Raw genomic sequence first — 17,504 nt, forward strand, 5'->3', positions numbered from 1 at the left:
GGCTATGTTTTCCCTACTTCTCATAACCCCTCACCTTGCGCACCCTCCTTACGTCTCACGGCCCCGCGCCTTCAGTCCTGAAATTGAATCTCTGTGCAGGTTCTGGAGGGCAACCGAGTGTTGATGTCAAAAATACTGCTACTCACGCTGATATACAGAGCAAATTTAAGGAATAGGCTCTGATAAACCATTTTACCTAGACATCTATTTCTAAGGGGTTCACCGAACCACTGAACATTGTGAAGTATGCAAGGCAGTGGCGGCGTGTTCTATAAGAAATAGGTCTAAATTGTCAGCAAGTATTACAGTGTCATAGCAGATGCTTCCCATTGCCATTGATCATTATTCTATATAATCTTCATGAAGGGCAATTCGAAAAATGACTGGATAATAAGTTAAAAAGAATTGGAGAGAGGATACAACCTGGTCACACTCCTTTTTTTGTATCTTGATCTCTTTGGTAAGCTGTTTGGTTTTGATACAGCTTCTTGATGATGTCTACATTTTTATTTTCAAGTCCAGTATGTTTCAGCTGATGTACAGTGAATCTCTCTCATCGGTTGGCCGGCAGGCGCATCGAGCTTATCTGCCTCCTGTTGACTCATCACTCCCTGCTCTGTGGCCTAGCAACAAGGATAGCACTTCGCTCACTTTATCCGTGCATGACACGAGATAACAATTCAAATTAAGAAAATTAGTAATTAAGAAAATAAGCTCGTACCTTATGACAGGAGATGTTGGAAATGTTCTCCTTCTGCATCCACACATTTCTGGCATCGTCTTAGGAAACTCCGATTCACATGCATAAGTTCGTCTTCCATAATTGGTTTCAATTTTAACATTTTCGTAGCCCGCCATGCTGAGTTCTTCGAAACCCCGGCTCCTTGTCCAAGTCATCTTAGGAATTTTGTAGGCGTATGTTCTAATATTTCTGCAAGTACACGCCTTATAACACTTAGCTTCTTATCGAGAACCAGTTCCTCTCAATTTGTTTGACAGTTTCCACAAGGTCTCCCTATGTGCTGGGTGCACACCTGGAAATTGTGTTACAAATCGCATAACGACTTCCCAGCAAGATTCTGATTACACATAATTATTGTACATGAATACCCTTTCCTCTACCGTGTACACATGTGGAGTCATTATAAGAATTATACCCTAAAGTAACACTTCACAACTCAAGAAGTTGGAGTGACAACACTTAATGAATGTTCTAAGTACAAACGTGAACTGTGAAGTGCGGGCATTCCCGTGCTGTTGCTGCGCTGTGTAACAGGAAGTGATGAGTCAACGGGAGGCAGATAAGCTGGGCGTGCCTGCCGGCCAACCTATGAGAGAAACTCACTGTATTAGGATATCATGTTAAACATTGTGAAAAGTATTTCCTTAATCACTGAAGCAAGCAAAGATTGGTCAAGACATTATTGAACTAAATCTTGGATAGGCATCACAGTGTCTCTAGTACCAATACAATTTCTAAATCCAAACTGAGTCTCACCAACATTTCTCTCTATTTTTCTCCACAATTGAGAGTATAGAATTCTTAAAAACACTTTCAGAGCATGGATCATTAAAGTACTTAACCTGTTTACATTAGGTCATTGTGATTTCTGTGACAGGTTGATGTAAGCAGATTTCAGTCAGTCTGCAGGGATGGTTGAACAGCTTCAAAGGGAAGTCATTATCATTAATATCAATAATTGTCAAAATATGCACAAAAAGCTGTTAAATTGCTCTGAAAATAAACGTAAATGTGATATAAATATTTCATTTGACCCAGTACATTCCAGGTTTGCCAAATGACATAGAATAGCACACAGCAAAAAATTTTGAGGAAAGATGATTAACATTACATGCTACTCCTTATACGTTATCAAAGTAACAAACCGTTTCATAAAACGATATAGTGGCTTATTTTCTCAAAGAATTCACCTAATTCTTGATTACACCATGATGCAATAGGTGCTGAAATACAGACTTGCACCTGTTTACATTTAAAAAGCCTTCGTGCCCTACAAAAACCCTCTCTCCATCACGTTACAATTGGAAGATACTCCAACTACTATGGTCGTCTGACAAGAAGTCGCATGGATGCGGGATAAGAATGGCTGCCGCACATGCGCTTGTCTCAAGACCTGACAATAAACATCTGTTTCGTCCACGGTGACTTGCGAGTTGAAGTGCTGTCGTGAAGTTTTAAAGTGGTAGTATAATTGTGCCTTCGTTTTGGGCATAATGAACAGTTTGATAATGAATATGCATTGATTCAAAGTCTGTTACGACTGGTGTTTGTAGTAAGAGTGTAGTATATGTTACTCGTGTTGTACCTACAAGCTGCTGTGACTTCTCATCAGTCGCAGACAAATACAACAAATGCTTTTTTTGTTGATAGAGCCAAGAGTATTCAACACCCACCTTTTTAATTTTCTCTTAAAGAAGTTAATTTTATAAGCTCATTAGAGATCATTTAGAAATATTCTTTTAACAATTTCATTTAAAATATGAAGGGACAATCCTATTCCAATTTATTAGTGATTGATGTGGTGGACATCAAATTGCACTGAATGAATAAAAGTTGCTTCCTTGATAGAAGAAACTTCCTCAGTATTAGTAACTTCAACCACCACTTTTACAAGCTCAGAATTACCAGCAGTGGTAACATGGCTCGAAGCTGTGGGTTACTATCTCATTATAACTGTCCGACTCCATGGTTAAATGGTTAGTGTGCTGGCCTTTGATCACAGGGGTCCCCGGTTTGATTCCTGGCAGGGTTGGGAATTTTAACCATCATTGGTTCATTTCTCTGTATGTGTCATCCTCAGATTAACACGCAGGTCGCCTACGGGTGTCAAATCAAAAGACCTGCACCTGGCAAACCGAACATGTCCTCGTACACTCTCGGCACTAAAACCTATACGACATTTCATTTCATTATAACTAGCAAACAGTGCAGTAGAACAACATCTCACATATCCAGAAAGCTCCCTCGTTACTAGGAGCCTTCAGGAATACTCTCTTGACTGCAGAAATCGAGACATTCACTTCAGGAAAAGAAGATGGCACAGTTTCGGAGAATTGAAAATCTATGACTTTACAAATATAACGTGCAGGATCTCTGCAGGTCATAAGAACACAAACATATGCACTACCTGCTGGCCACAAAAGATGCACCAACTCTTAAATTATTCTCCTTAGGGAACACATTGATAACGGTAATGTTAAGGAACAATCAAGTCATATCTAGAATAGAAACATGAATAGGATAAAAACAATGACATGTCAGTGTGAGAAGAGGGAGTATCAGAAAGAGAAGACAAGGACAGTCCCTACATTTTCATATACCCCTCCTGTGGGTGGAGGACACAGACGAATACACCCACAGTATCCCATACCTGCCGTAAGGGGCAATCAAGGGATGATTGAATTAGAACAATCAGAACACTTATGATTAGTATCATCACGTGGGGAACACCATGGGTCGCCTTTACTTGCGAATAGTAATGTTATGTACACAATAAGTTTGTAATTAGTAGCAGCAGAGAGTGTTTCATTGTGGTTTTGCAGTACTTGTGATTAGTACCACTATATGAGTGACACCGTTCGTTTGCGTTGCCTGTGATTAGTACCCACTATGTGAGGAACACCACGGGATAGTACGAGTCCCTGTGATTAGTACACCTAGGTCAGGAACACCATGGATTTGCGTTGCCTATGAGTGGCACCATAATGTGAGAAACACCATAGGTCTGCGTTGTCTGTGATTAGTACCCACTATGTGAGGAACACCACGGGATAGTACGAGTCCCTGTGATTAGTACACCTAGGTGAGGAACACCATGGGTTTGCGGTACCTATGAGTGGCGCCATTATATGAGAAACACCATAGGTCTGCGTTACCTGTGTGTCGTACATTACTTGTGAGCAGTACCATAGAGCTAATCACTCTACCCCATCAAGTGCCGGGGTTAGGGATAGTGGAAGCCTTTACCTTCGACCCCTCCAAGGGTCTTCATGGCCTGTACGGAGATGACTTTGCTTCTTCTCTACCATAATGTATGGAACATCGTGAGTGTATGTTACTTTTGATTAGTACCGCTGCATGAGAAATAACATGGTTCTGGACAACAAAGTACCTTTGATTCAGGATTGTCCTTTCGAAGCAGCTTCAAGTTAAACATTAGCCCAAATTTAAAAAAGCCTATCATAATTCACCATGTCAATGAATAAACAAATATTCGTGATATATTAGGAAAATTATCATTACATAACATTTTAACATTTGGATGATGTTGAATGATAATTAATCTATATATATAAAATAAGAGTTTTGTCTGTACATTGCTCAGAATTTGAAAAGAATGGTATTTCTGCATCGGTCATGTCCACAGTAACAAGGAAATATACTTTTTACTTATCCATAATTTATGTCTGTCTGTCTGTCTGTCTGTCTGTCTGTCTGTCTGTCTGTCTGTCTGTCTGTATGTATGTATGTATGTATGTATGTATGTATGTACACACATCACAAGAAAACGGCTGAAGATTATTTAATGAAAATCGGTATGTAAAGTCAGGGGATGAGCCACTACAATTTTTTTTTCTAGTGGTTTTACGTCGCACCGACACAGATAGGTCTTATGACGACGATGGAATAGGAAAGGCCTAGGAGTTGGAAGGAAGCGGCCGTGGCCTTAATTAAGGTACAGCCCAAGCATTTGCCTGGTGTGAAAATGGGAAACCACGGAAAACCATCTTCAGGGCTGCCGACAGTTGGATTCGAACCCACTGTCTCCCGGATGCAAGCACACACCACTACAATCTAGGCTATAAATCATTTTATTCGCGGTAGTTTAGGGGAAGGCCTGAAATTTAATTCTCAAATATGTACATTATTAGTGGTCCTATCGATAAATACTACATAACTTAAGTTGTATAGAATTAAATTTCCGATCATTTATGTCTTATCCATTTTTGCCGTACCGCCTGTGATAACACAGATATTCATGAATTTGTATATTATTTGTTGCTAAGTCCATATCAACGTCGAGCCACGAGAAAATGAGTTATCAGAATTTAATGAAAATCGGTATATAGAGTCGGGGAATAAGAAACTACAGTCTAAGCTATAAACAAGTTTATTCGCCATGGATGTAATTGTAGTTTAGGGGAAGGCGCCTAAAATTTAATTTTTAAATACCTATGTTATTGTTCCTATCGAAAAGTACTACATAACACAAGTTATAGAGAATACTATTTCCGACCACTTATTTTTAGTCAGTTTTACCGTACCGGCCGTGATAAGAGTGGTACCACCGGGCGAGTTGGCCGTGCGCGTAGAGGTGCGCGGCTGTGAGCTTGCATCCGGGAGATAGTAGGTTCGAATCCCACTATCGGCAGCCCTGAAGATGGTTTTCCGTGGTTTCCCATTTTCACACCAGGCAAATGCTGGGGCTGTACCTTAATTAAGGCCACGGCCGCTTCCCTCAAACTCCTAGGCCTTTCCCATCCCATCGTCGCCATAAGACCTATCTGTGTCGGTGCGACGTAAAGCCCCTAGCAAAAAAAAAAAAAAAAAAAAAAAAGAGTGGTACCGTATTTCAGAGTCGAAAGATAATTAAATGTGAAGGCCTACAATATCGAAAACGCATAACATTGATCAACAATAACATTACATTGACCATTGTTTGTTGTGATGTTCTTTGTCTCTTATGCAGCCACTCAACTCCGATAGATGGAGGAAAATAGCTCGGAAGTTAGAAAACTTTCTTCTTTAGCATGTCATTCCTTTGTTTCAAACATTTTCTGACACTGGTGGTACGGTACGTAACACACTGGTTCATTATTCTATTCCAGCTACTCGGTCCCTACTCTGACGCGCTGTTTTGAATGAGTAGTAAGCACACTTAGGCCTAAAGCAGAGGCTCACTTAGTAGTAGTAGTATGACCTGGTCTAGGATTGCTATTTAGCCCTATTCCAAATTATAGCACCATAATTCGTTAAATAACTCAACATTCAACCCTGAAAAGAGCTGTTTCTTAAGAAAAGCTTATTATTATTATTATTCTCTTTGATTAAATTCTACATTCATTTTATTCCAAATTAGGAGTGAAGAGGGGGTTTCTCCTCTGGCTTGGAGGAAAAATTTGCTTCCAAGTCAGATAGATTCATCCTCCGCCAGTGTAGCGATTTGAGATTTTCCGACTCATCGGGTACTCCTAGGAAACAGATTAGTGAAAGGGCGTAGTTTTTGCCCTGGGACTCTCCACTATTCGCCCCGCCGAAAAAAGTCGAAGAGTGTTCACGGATCACGGCTGTCTGCGGCTTGGTCATTCTAGCTCTGGAACTTTGTACTGTTAGATCGGCAGCGTATTAGGCTATTGTTCGTTAAACGTGAGAAAATGTGTTTTTCATTTGATCGAGTATTTCATATGAAAACATTGCTTTTAATCGCGCCATTCCTGTTGACGTCATTGCAATGACCTATGTTAATTTCAGTTTGGAAAACCACTAAGACAGTCTTTCTGAGGATGTAAAAAGGCAGGTGGAGTGAATGTCTGCCATTATAATGAAAACTCCCCAACCTGATTGTGACTGATGGTAGGCAAGCGGGCCTACCATTACAATGAAAATTTCCTAACCCAGTCTTCACATGAGAAAAGACGTTTGGTGACGTCCCCGTCGCGTTTCTAGGGTAACGTTAAGAACTATGCAAGTTAATATAATCTTGCTCACAACGTGTACACTACCTAACCTACAATTCTGTATACAATGTGGAATTCCGTAGCGAAGCACGGGTAAATCAGCTAGTACCTAAATAAATTTAAGATCTTCAAGTTTTTTCTTCCTTAAATGATAAAAACGCTATTATTTTTTTTAAGTAGCGTCTAATCATGAGACCTCCTCGAGCGGCTAAGGTGACTAGTCGCCTCTCTTCCAACATACGGGACTTCAATACACGCTCATTGCGTTTTATTCTCCATCTAAGACTTTGTTGTACTCTCAGTAGAAACTCAAGAACGCCTATTTTGGCTTTAACTTATTATCAAAATAAATTTTGATACTTGTCTCTACACACATAAGCAGTTTCAGGCGTGATTAATTGTGTGATGTGAACTATTCCACTAGTCAACTATCTATTAAGTGATTTTTCGCACCTGACTCTTATTTTCTATGCAATAGGATGAGATTTAACTTGTGACTATTTTAATTTTACTTTATCATTCAACGAAAAAGAATAATGATTTTTAGAAGTATTGTAAACAGTTTTTTAGTGATTGATAGCAATGTAAAATTTTAATATGGTTATTTACTTTATTATCAGCTTATATAATTTAAATATGAATGTAGTGTTATTATCTTAATTATATTGTTAAAAACTTATACACTAATTATACGGTCATTGATTGTCACTAATGAGAACATTAGTTCTTAGAGATCTATTATACTTTAAGTCACTAGGTTCGGGGCCCTGACCAAACTTTAGGTTAAGTTTATTATGGCTGAAGATGCTTATGACAGTTGAACGAAACATGTCCCGACTTATAACACCAGTTGTAATGATTGTATCCTAAATATAAGGATTGATAAGTTGCTTGCTTGTTGTTTTAAGGGGCCTAACATCGAAGGTCATCGGCCCGGATTGATAAGTATTGGAAAGGTGATTTATCTTATTTTTTATTTACGACTATTATAAATGGGGCATGCGACCTTCCCCTACATGTGAAGGTGGTAACATGAATCAGACAATCCAGCATATTGTTAGGGATGGTCCTAAGAAGTCATTTTCACCGGGCGAGTTGGCGGTGTGGTTAGGGGCGCACAGCTGTGAGCTCGCATCCGGGAGGTAGTGGGTTCGAATCCCACTGTTGGCAGCCCTGAAGATGGTTTTCCGTGGTTTCCCATTTTCACACAAGGCAAATGCTGAGGCTGTACCTTAATTGAGGCCACAGCCGCTTCCTTCCCATTCCTAGGCCTCTCCTGTCCCATCGTCACCATAAGACCTATCTGTGTCGGTGCGACGTAAAGCAAATAGCGAAGAAAACGAAAAAAAAAAAGGTAATTTTCAGGATCTATAGAGGACTTCATGAGAGCTTCTGAATAACTTAGATCTTATATTCTGAAATCACTGTGCTTTCCTGACTGTGAATTTAGGACAAATCTATTTATGTAGATATATATTACAAGTAACGAGCTTTAGTCCACCTCTGTGGTGTAGTGGTTAGTGTGGTTGCCTTCGGGCAGAATACACCCTTACCTTTAATGTTTAAAAATGCAAAATTCTGGTGGTATGTACATACAGTGCAAAAATATAAGAGTGAAGTACTTCTTCTTTCAGACATTATATATTTTTAGATTAACAATTTAAAAAAGAAAATCCGTATTTAAGTCCGCCTCTGTGGTGTAGTGGTTAGTGTGATTAGCTGCCACCCCCAGAGGCCCGGGTTCGATTCCCGGCTCTGCCACGAAATTTGAAAAGTGGTACGAGAGCTGGAACGGGGTCCACTCAGCCTCGGGAGGTCAACTGAGTAAAGGGGGGTTCGATTCCCTCCTCAGCCATCCTGGAAGTGGTTTTCCGTGGTTTCCCACTTCTCCAGGCAAATGCCGGGATGGTACCTAACTTAAGGCCACGGCCGCTTCCTTTCCTCTTCCTTGTCTATCCTTTGCAAACTTCCCATCCCCCTACAAGGCCCCTGTTCAGCATAGCAGGTGAGGCCGCCTGAGCGAGGTACTGGTCATCCTCCCCGGTTGTATCCCCCGACTCAGGGTCTGAAGCTCCAGGACACTGCCCTCGAGGCGGTAGAGGTGGGATCCCTCGCTGAGTCCGAGGGAAAAACCAACCCTGGAGGGAAAACAGATTACGAACGAACGAAATCCGTATTTGTTAAAAATAGTACTTGCAGAATTTAGAATGAAATATTTTTTCCGCCTAGAATGAATTCTGCGAACCCGCAAAGGACATCCTGGAGAAATAAATTGAAATTTGTATGGGCTAACTGGAGTCATATTTGGCTTAAACACACTAGGGTTACAGAAAATGGAGTTCGGGGACCTTGTCTCATTGATTTTGCAGTATGTCACAATAGTCATCTCCCGGTTCTTAGGTGTAACGGATCGTTACCTAGTTTTCAGACAGCACGCTGCGAAACATCGAGAAACTTTTCTCTGCATCAACGGAAGTTAAGGGTTCCTCTATACAAACACCCACATAAAAATTTTCTCCTTCTAGTATTTCACTTACTTGCACATAATTTGATACCCCTGTTTTTTTCAAGCATTCTTTTCATTTCATTTCATTTTTATTTCACTCGCTTTTCAGACATGGTTCAAATCAGTACGGTATGTATTTATTATGGAAAAGATGTTTAAGAGGTGATGGGTGAATTAATGATGTTTCGAATATAGGATGGGCAGTAAACATGTAGTCAAAAAAGATGAAGTTGCAAAAAACCCGTTAAGATCTAAAAATGGGCTAGAAAAGGACCACTAATCGAATAAACGACGATTCCTCCCATATAGCATAACAAATCGAGCCCATCATTTTCTGGCCTGCACTGACCCAGAATGAACATATGTATGTTGGGCCTCGTCTTCGGACACTCGGGAAAGGGCTAGGATTGGGAAGACAGCGGCCGTTGCCTTAATTAAGGTACAGCCCCAGCATTTGCCAGGTGTCAAAATGGTAAACCACGGAAAACCATCTTCAGGGCTACCGACGTTGGGATTCGAACCCAGTATCTCCCGAATGCAAGCTCACAGCTGCGCGACCCTAACTGCACGTCCAACTCGCCCGGTTTACTGTCATTATTTCTTTCTTAATCTGTTTACCCTCCAGGGTTGGTTTTTCCCTCGGACTCAGCGTGGGGTCGGAGATACAAGTGTGGAGGAGGACCAGTGCCTCACATAGGCGGCCACACCTGCTGTGCTGAACAGGGGCCTTGTCGGGGGATTGGAAGATTGGATGGGATAGATAAGGAAGAGTGAAGGAAACGGCCGTGGTCTTAAGTTAGGTATCATCCTGGTATTTGCCTGGAAGAGAAGTGGGAAACCACTGAAAACCCTTCGAGGATGGCTGAGATAGGAATCGAAACACCCCACCCCCCACCCCCTTCTACTCAGTTGACCTCCCAAGGCTGAGTGAACCTCGTTCCACCCCTCGCACCACTTTTCAAATATCGTGGCAGAGCTGGGAATCACGTGCGGGCCTCCGGGGGTGGCAGCTAATCACGCTAAGTACAGTACTACACCACAGAGGTAACTATTATTTATTTATTTATTTATTTATTTATTTATTTATTTATTTATTTATTTATTTATTTATTTATTTATTTATTTATTTATACATTCATTCATTCATTTAGGATCGTTTCAACCTCCTATGGGTTACGATTACACAACTTCCTTGACTGTTGATGTTCTTTATTTTTACGCAAATACTCCTTCATTCTCTGGCTCGCTTTTGCTCGTTCCACATCCGAGAACACCCTTCTTGTTCTCCTTGGTTTCTCTACGAACAGATTCGTCACTTCCGCAATTTTCCTTCTGAACACTGTTCTGTTTGTATTATCTCCCTCCTTAATACCGCATTTTGTAAGATCCTGATGAACTTCTTTCAGCCATAGTCTTTGGGTCTATAATAATAATAATAATAATAATAATAATAATATATTATATATAATAATAATAATACCGGGCGAGTTGGTCGTGCGGTTAGGGGCGCGCAGCTGTGAGCTTGCATTCGGGAGATAGTAGGTTCGAACCCCACTGTCGGAATCCCTGAAGATGGTTTTCCGTTGTTTCCCGTTTTCACACCAGCCAAATGCTGAGGCTGTACCTTAATTAAGGCCACGGCCGCTTCCTTCCCAACCTTAACCCTTTCCTATCCCATCGTCGCCAAAAGACTTATCTGTGTCGGTGCGACGTAAAGCAAGTATATATGTATAAATCGGAACGTTTCAGTTTTCGAGATCTGACGTACCGGCTTCGAGCTTCGGCGTGACAATACTAATTAAAATAATAACTGAAAGCTAGAGAATACGAAGAATACTATGTAACACACACACCCCACCAATACCCACAAGCGCAAAAAGTGTTGTAAATAAAAATATAAATAAAAATGTATGGAAAGTTAAACTAAACTCTTCCTTCCCATTTAAACTGCAATCCTTCGGCCAATGTCTTTTGAAATGAAATAGTATTTACGCTATGGTCCGCCTCTGTGGTGTAGTGGTTAGCATGATTAGCTGCCACCCCCGGAGGCCCGGCTCTGCCACGAGATTTGAAAAGTGGTACGAGGGCTGGAACGGGGTCTACTCAGCCTCCGGAGGTCAAATGAGTAGAGGGGGGGTTGGGTGGGGGGCGAGGTGTCGATTCCCACCTCTGCCATCCTCGAAGTGGTTTTCCGTGGTTTCCCACTTCTTCTCCAGGTAAATGCCGGGATGGTACCTTACTTAAAGCCACGGCCGCTTCGTCGTCTCTCCCTTCCAATCTTCCCATGCCCCACAAGGACCCCTGTTCAACATAGCATGGGAGGCCACCTTGGCGAAGTACTGGTCATCCTCCCCAGTTGTATACCCAACCTAATGTCTCACGCTCCAGGACACTGTCCTGGAGGCGGTAGACGTGGGATCGCTCGCTGAGACCGAGGGAGAAACAGATTAAGAAAGAATGATTTACGCTATACAGTACCAGTATTTGTTTCCTACAATGACTATACATTTATTATAAAAATTTGAAATCAGGCACCTGTTCTGAGAGCAATGAACGGGACATTACTTTAAATACTGTTACACAATTCTCTTCTTTTACAGCAGTTTTCATTTTTTTTTCTTTCTTAAATGCTATAACAATAAAGGCCGTGCTGTACGTAAAAGGTACGGCATTAGTGATGTTCAACGAGATTATGTTTCAGCAGAATTTATAACAAATACTTTATTTGTTTATTATCCTTTGCATTTAAGGTTTCTGTTACTGATGGAGACCCCCTAAATGTCCACTAAAATGGTTCTCAGAACATGCTCTAGAGGCGAGAGGAAATTATTATTATAATAAAAACACTACAGCACTCTTGGTATTTACCGTATTTCCTACTGCGCGTAAGTTGGCTGTTGTACTTGATTTTATTATTGTTTTACCTGAATTGTCCATTAGAATTCAGGAAGTAAAAATCCTGGGCTCGTCCGGGATTTGAACCCGGGACCTCTCGCACCCTAAGCGAGAATCATACCCCTAGACCAACGAGCCACATGGTGCGTGAGAGTAAACGGTTTAACCTACAGAGGAGTAGCTGTACGACTTGAAGAGCCACGTAACTAGAAGATCAATGTTTTATTACAAGAGCGAGCTGCGTGGTATTCGGAGATGTCTTCAATCAACTATCACTGATCTGCACGACTTGAAGAGCCACGTAACTAGAAGATCAATGTTTTATTACAAGAGCGAGCTGCGTGGTATTCGGAGATGTCTTCAATCAACTATCACTGATCTGCATTTACGGCTCGCACCAGGATGGCAAATTCCCTATCAGTTGTTTTACCTACTCTTTTCTTAAATGATTTCAAAGAACTTGGAAGTTTCTCGAACATTTCCCTTGATAAATGATTCCAGTTCCCTAATTCCTCTTCGTATAGCCTAAAGGAATACTTACCCGGATTTGTCGTGTTGAATTCCAAGTTGTCCGCCCCTGTGGTGTAGTGGTTAGCGTGATTAGCTGCCACCCCCGGAGGCCCGGGTTCGATTCCCGGTTCTGCCACGAAAAAAAATTGAAAAGTGGTACGAGGGCTGGAACGGGGTCCACTCAGCCTCGGGAGGTCAACTGAGTAGAGGTGGGTTAGATTCCCACCTCAGCCATCCTGGAAGTGGTTTTCCGTGGTTTCCCACTTCTCCTCCAGGCGAATGCCGGGATGGTACCTAACTTAAGGCCTCGGCCGCTTCCTTCCCTCTTCCTTGCCTATCCCTTCCAATCTTCCCATCCCTCCACAAGGCCCCTGTTCAGCATAGTAGGTGAGGCCGCCTGGGCGAGGTACTGGTCATTCTCCCCAGTTGTATCCCCCGACCAAGAGTCTGAAGCTCCAGGACACTGCCCTCGAGGCGGTAGAGGTGGGATCCCTCGCAGAGTCCGAGGGAAAAGCCAAACCTGGAGGGTAAACCGATGATGATAATGATGATGATGATGATGAATTCCAAGTTTATCTTCATACTAGCTGCAGTACCCGGCGTTGACGGGACGATCATACAGAATATGCAAGGCCCCCAGCTATTTTCCTTCATTATTCCGTGGTGTAGTGGTTAGTGTGATTAGCTGCCGCCCCTAGAGGTCCGGGTTCGATTCCCGGCTCTGCAACGAAATTTAAAAAGTCGTACGAGGTCTGGAATGGGGTCCACTCAGCCTCGGGAGGTCAACTGAATAGAGGGGGGATTCGATTCCCACCTCAGCCATCTTGGAAGTGGTTTTCCGTGGTTTCCCACTTCTCCTCCAGGCAAATGCCGGGATGGTACCTAAATTAAGGCCACGGCCGCTTCCTTCCCTCTTCCTTCTATATCCCTTCCAATCTTCCCATCCCCCATAAGGCCCCTGTTCAGCATAGCAGGCGAGGTACTGGTCATACTCACCAGTTGTATCCCCCGACCCAGAGTCTGAAGCTCCAGGACACTGCCCTTGAGGCGGTAGAGGTGAGATCCCTCGCTGAGTCCGAGTAAACATAGGTACCGGTATTTAAAAAATACATTTTAAGCACCTTCCCCTAAACTACTATTTCATCCAGGGTGAATAAAAATGATTTAAAACCGAGACTGTAGCACCTTATTCCCAGACTTTATATACCGATTTTCATTAAATTCTGTTGACCCATTTCCTCGTGGTTCGGCGTTGATATGGACTTAGCAAAAAAAAAAAAAAAAAAGTTAAATTCACGAATCTCTCCCCTATCTTAGCTGGTACGCTAATAATGTATAAGACATAAATAATCGGAAATGTAATCCTACGTAACTTTAGTTATGTAATAGGACCATTAATAACATAAATGTTTGAGAAATAGATTTCAGGTCTTCCCCTAAACTACTACTTCACTCAGCTTGAAGAAAACTATTTAGAGCCTAGATTGTAGTGCATCATTCCCCGACTTCTTCTTCTTTATCTGTTTACCCTCCATGATTGGCTTTTCCCTCGTGCTCAGCGAGGGATCCCACCTCCACCTCCTCAAGGGCAGTGTCCTGGAAGCGTGAGACTTTGGATCGGGGAATACAACTGCAAGGGAGGACCAGTCTCTCGCCGGGTAGCCTCACCTACTATGCTGAACAGAGGCCTTGTAAGGGGATGGGGAGATTGGAAGGGATAGACAAGGAAGAGGGAAGGAAGCAGCCATGGCCTTAAGTTAGGTACCATCCCGACATTTGCTTGAAGAGAAGTGGGAAACTACGGAAAACCATTTCGAGGATGGCTGAGGTGGGAATCGAAGTCCCTCTACTCACTTGACCTCCCAAGGCTGAGAGGACCCTGTTTCAGTCCTCATACCACTTATCAAATTTCGTGGCAGAGCGGGGAATCCAACCCGGGCCTCCGGGGTTGGCAGCTAATCACACTAACCACTACACAACAGAGGCTCCGCCCAAACTTATTCGTTTATTAATGTCATTCCCCGCCATCTCTCCACTAACGTTTCGGAATATACCTCTTAGTCGAAGAGCTCGTTTCCTTGCTTCCAAGATCGTTACGATAGGAGACCCATGAATAAGTACACAGTGAATACTCTAAAGGATATTTTAGAAGAGCTGATATTATCGCAGTAAACCAACACACCGAAAAAGCTGTTGTATTAGATCCAACAAATCGCTTGGAAAGGAATCAACATCAGGCGTCTGAAGTCAACCAGGAGAAGTCCATCTACGAACCCTGTCTTATCATATCTCTCTGATCACTACATGGGCGCCCATATGACAATTTTGGGGGGAGGGAGAGCGGATAGACCTGGGGGTATGTAGTATTTTTAGTATTTTGGAAGATGAATGACGACTTGTATTCCGCGGTAGAATAAGGGTATCCCCTGCCCGTTAATGGGGGCGGTACTACCACTTCTACGTAATACCGACCTTTAAATCATTTTCTTGAAACAAAAACACTTCACCACATTAGATTTTGTCCTTTCCCTGAGAGCTGGGGCACGGGGGTCTTTGCCCCCGGGTATGGATCACTACCATGTTCCATTGAAAAACTTGTGTGTTATTGGACTCTAGAACTACAGGTGATATACCACTGTTGACCTTGAAACATATGAGAATCCTCGGATTGTCTTTGTCTAAATTACATCGCCTTAAACATTTAACCCTCAACTACCCGGGTACCACAATGAGGACATACATACCCGAGTCCAGTCTGTGAGACTTCTGTCAGAATTTACCTTTAATATAAAACAGCCATCTTTCCTTTGTTATTTCCGTATTTTATTATCGAGAAGGACCTATTACTACGTTATACTACAATGAAAAACGAAATATTGTAAGAATAGACGAGCTAATGTAATATCAAGAAAAAAAAGGAACTCTTATTTGCATATGTTTGCTCCTATGCACATAACAGATAATATTTTATAGTATGGTAGAGACGACATTTAGGCATATTTGAAAATCTAATATATTAATGAAACACAATGCAAAAGACCGTTTGAAATATCCAATGCTTTATTGAAAATTGCGAACCCTTTTCATGCTCATGTTTTCAGACTTACATCACAGCCGCGTGCTTGTCCTGTAAGACCTGGAAGTTTCACCACGAAGTTGTGTTTTTTCGTTCTGGAGTGGCTAATGCAGAGAGAGGAACTCCATTTGAACTTGTTTTTGCCACAAAACACTTTAGAAGCTGTGTTGAAGTCGCCAGTATAATTTGATGAGTTGCATGAATCATCATCACTGTAATTTTCAGAATTTTCTCCTCCTACATATCCGTCTTCTTGTTCCACGAAGCACAACCATGATCTGAGGTCAAATATAATATGTCCTCTTCTCCAGATACTTTACTTCCTAAAGCATCATCTACCTACTCTTGTACTATTTTATCAAAATTACTGTCAACAAACGTATCACCGTCCGTATTACACTTACACCCGGGTGCGGTCTGAGAGCTGTATACAGCAAATTATATCTTGCAAACAACTTGCCGATTGTTTTCTATCGACTGGCTGTAATTCTGAATGACCGAGCTAAGCGATTACAAGGCTGGTCGAGTCCGCAATCTACAGAAGGGGAGTTTTCGAAATATTAGGGATCTTGAGCAATCAAGAAGACCGGACCCGGGTTGGATTCACTAAAAATTCTCCATCACCATTTGTGTTTCTCATGATAGCGAGTGAATCCTATACTGAATTATGCATACTGATATTCGTCAATGCAAGAACTTGTGTGCTTGTTTCAGAACCCCCGTGGTCAATTATTATTTGTAAGCTGATATCTCTCTTGGAGAATAAATAAAATAAATATTTTATATGATTTTTATTCTACTTATCCTAAAATGAATTTCCCTACTTTCCTCGGAGCTGAATTCCATCAAATATTCAGAGTACCAGTAGTCTGAAAGATCTACATGTCCCTCTATTATTGTTTTCAAATTCTTTGAAATGTGTCAGATTAAAAGTTTTCTTCCACCTCGCGATTTCCACTCGACTACTAATCCTTCTCTTGTGCAGGATTTCCTCGAATTGTGGTTTCCTGTCTCTAGGTGTCAATAGCCAGTACCGAGAGTGATTACTCTCTGTATCTATCAATTGCCGGGATATTGTGGATTTTAAAAACTCATACGATTCATTTAACAGTGAATGCTGTTCAAATGCTCTATTAGTAGTGTCAGTGGTGGTGGTGATTATTATTTCTTTTGTTTGCTATTTGCTTTACGTCACACCGACACAGATAGGTCTTATGGCGACGACGGGACAGAAAAGGCCTAGGAATGGGAAGACAGCGGCCGTGTCCTTAATTACAGCCCCAGCATTTGCCTGGTGTGAAAATGGGAAACCACGGAAAACCATCTTCAGGGCTGCCGACAGTGGGATTCGAACCCACTACCGGATGCGAGCTCACAGCTGCGCGCTCCTAACCGCATGGCCAACTCGCCCGGTGATTATTGTCTTAATAGGAAGTACAACTGGGCAACCATCCTCTATATAGACCTAACACAAATCAGAGAGAGAAAAAATGGAAGGGATCTGACACTTCCAAAAATGAAGGTATCGTCCAAAGGAAGACAAGGCCACGAAGGTCAAGAAAATGAAGACACGCTAGGTCCCGTGTGCTCTAATACCACCGGGGTTGGAAAAGAACAAGAGTTGACCAAGGGAGGTCGGACAGGATGGATGAAAGTAACTTGTGGTGTAATATACAAAAGAAGAATGAGCACATGGTATTGTATAAGTTTCTCACAGCTTCACTTTTCTCAAAAGGTATTGAAACCATGGATATGACGTCTGTTGTTTTCTATAGGGTTTGTATTTACATGGGAGGTGAATTATATTTTGATAATTAA

General features: G+C 41.9%; 1 non-coding gene across 1 annotated transcript; it reads right to left on the reverse strand.

The window, feature by feature from the left end:
- Nucleotides 1-12,166: 12,166 nt before the first annotated feature.
- On the reverse strand, nucleotides 12,167-12,238 carry TRNAP-AGG (transfer RNA proline (anticodon AGG)). The gene has a single exon. It is a non-coding gene; the product is annotated as a tRNA-Pro (tRNA).
- Between the last annotated feature and the right edge of the window lie 5,266 nt (nucleotides 12,239-17,504).

The sequence above is a fragment of the Anabrus simplex genome, chromosome 4, assembly GCF_040414725.1.
Source record: "Anabrus simplex isolate iqAnaSimp1 chromosome 4, ASM4041472v1, whole genome shotgun sequence".
Classification (NCBI taxonomy): Eukaryota; Metazoa; Arthropoda; class Insecta; order Orthoptera; family Tettigoniidae; genus Anabrus; species Anabrus simplex.